This window comes from Rhinopithecus bieti, unplaced genomic scaffold (genome assembly GCF_001698545.2).
Source record: "Rhinopithecus bieti isolate Rb0 unplaced genomic scaffold, ASM169854v2 scaffold_65, whole genome shotgun sequence".
Taxonomy (NCBI): Eukaryota; Metazoa; Chordata; class Mammalia; order Primates; family Cercopithecidae; genus Rhinopithecus; species Rhinopithecus bieti.
Genome location: NW_016803344.1, coordinates 5,717,094 through 5,719,475, shown reverse-complemented (window position 1 = coordinate 5,719,475; position 2,382 = coordinate 5,717,094). Strand labels below are relative to the sequence as shown.

The window sequence follows — 2,382 nt, the reverse complement described above, 5'->3', positions numbered from 1 at the left end:
AAAAAAAAAAAAAAAAAAGGTATTTTTTAAAAAAAGAATGTAGAAATGTTTGATTCCAGAATACACTGAAGAAGTAGTCTGTGCTCATTTTTTAAATTTCATATCATATCCTTGGTGACTTGACTTGTATGCTGAATATAAGGGAATTCCTTTTGGACTCACAAAATTGACACATACACGGTTCAAAGAAGCAGCAGAATTTCCACCTTCATTTCCAAATTTTTTTTTCTTTCTTGAGACAGGATCTCACTCTGTCACCCAAGGCTGGAGTGCAGTGGCACGGTAACAGCTCACCACTGCCTCGACCCCCAGGACTCAGGTGATTCCCCCACCTCAGCCTCCTGAGTATCTGGGACCACAGGCACCGGCCACCACACCTAGCTAATCTTTGTATTTTTTGTAGAGACGGGGTTTCACTATGTTGCCCAAGCTGATCTCCAATTCCTGGGCTCAAGAGATTTGCCCGCCTCGGCCTCCCAAAGTGCTGGGATTACAGGCGTGAGCCACCACGCCCATTCCATTGCTTTTTTTTTTTTCCGGAGTCTCACTAGATTTGGGCTCACTGCAGCCTCCACCTCCTGGGTTGAAGCCATTCTCCTGCCTCAGCCTCCCTAGTAGCTAGGACTACAGGCACCCGCCACTACGCCCAGCTAATTTTTCTGTGTGTGATTTTAGTAGAGACAGGGTTTCACCATGTTGACCAGGATGGTCTCGATCTCCTGACCTCGTGATCTGCCCGCCTCGGCCTCCCAAAGTGCTGGCATTACAGGCATCAGCCACAGCACTCGGCCCATTTCTTAATTTTAAAAATAAATTATAGCTTAAATAAACCTGTAAAATACACACAGCAAGCTCTCACCATATCTGCCATGAGAACTTCACCTGAACTGATAAACCACTCCTTAGCCGATTTTGAGAATGGAAATACACTGCCTTTACATACTTCCTGAAGATCGAATTATATTAGGAAAAGATGCGGGAGAATCCACCTAAGTGCAATGATAGGTGGCTGGCTCCAGGGTCTTACTAATTTTCAAGGCAAAAATCCCACACTTGCCCATCCCCCACTCCAAACCAAGTATATTGCATATGTGGAAGAACGGCAGAAAATGTAATAAGATTAGGATACGAATATAACCAAGAAAACAAGGTTGTGTTGTTATTGGGGATAATGAATTCCTGGCCCTTTACAAGTTCACCTGGTTACATGTCCAACTAACTTTAGGCCCAGCGTCTACTTCGGGCGCACAAATCCTGCGATTCTCTCTTTTAAGTCGCGGCCCGGAACTGTCTTGGAAAACTTGAGTTCTCCACTTAAAAGTCATGTCATCATGTTTCGACCCTTAGAATACGTTCAACGGCTACTTTTTTCTTTTCTCTGCTAAAGAAAAGGGCACTCTCCGGAGGAAGGGCAGATGACAGCTCCACGTCTGCAAAAGTCGGCGCCGCCACGACGGTGGCGGGCGTCGGGGAGGGCGCCGGGGCCGGGACCACCACGCCGGGGGACAATGGAAGGAGGAGGGGAGTGGGAGAGAGAAGTGGAGGCAGCCGCTGGGCTGGGCCCTTCTAGCGACTGGGGGCTCGGAAGTCTCGGGAAGGACAGCTGGGTGACGGGGGACCCGGCCGACGCCCCTCACAGGGCCACGTAGCCCACGCCGGCCCCGGCCGCCGGGCCCCGCGCGTAGGCCGAACCGCTGGAGAGTGGCCCCAGGCGGGGATGAGGGGCGAGGGGCCGGACCGTACCCACGCCCGTCGTGGCCCAGCCCTTTCACAACTTGGAGCCCGCGAGGCGAAGGCCTCGGGAGCCTGTGCCAGGCATTGATCCCTCCGAACGTCCAGACAACCCACCCCCACCGCCCGGCCCGGGCCAGTAGCCCGAGCTCCCCGCGCCCCGCACAGACACCGGCTCTGGGAGAAAGAGCAGCCGCGGCTCTGGGGTCGCGCGTCCCACTCCTCTACCCTAGTTCTCCCCCAACATTCTCATCCGGACTCCCTCCCTCTCCCGAGAACTGCCCCGAGCTCGCCCACGGGTGTTTACCGGGACTCGGGGCGGCGGCGACTCCTCAGTCCCTAGACTAAGATGGCAGCCGGTCCCGAGCCCCGACCACAGCTACTAGAGCGAGTTAGCAGCCAAAGCGCAGGCGCCTGAGCGCGGGAGTGGTCTGGACTACAAGCCCCAGCAGGCCTTGCGCGCCAGCCGTTCGGCCCACCCCTGGCTTGAAGAGCCGGCTGCGGTGGTAAATCCAGTTAAATCCCAGTTTTCCTCACCTCCAGGTGAGACGGCAGCCAGCGGCTCCCAGCACCTCCAGGTTTTTTTTTTTTTTTTTTTTTTAACACCCCGCCCACCGGAGCCTATAAGGACTGTGATTCTCAAACTATGGT

General features: G+C 53.9%; 1 protein-coding gene across 3 annotated transcripts in view; it reads right to left on the bottom strand.

Moving 5' to 3' along the window:
* Positions 1–2,153, bottom strand: part of ITCH (itchy E3 ubiquitin protein ligase) — a 136,481-nt gene extending 134,328 nt beyond the window's left edge. Inside the window, exon 1 of one of the 3 annotated variants that reach the window (XM_017878612.1) lies at positions 2,039–2,153. The gene's annotated coding sequence lies outside the window, so the exon portion shown is untranslated. The remainder of the gene's footprint in view (positions 1–2,038) is intronic. The other 2 variants (XM_017878617.1, XM_017878645.1) reach the window with 2 other exon arrangements.
* Between the last annotated feature and the right edge of the window lie 229 nt (positions 2,154–2,382).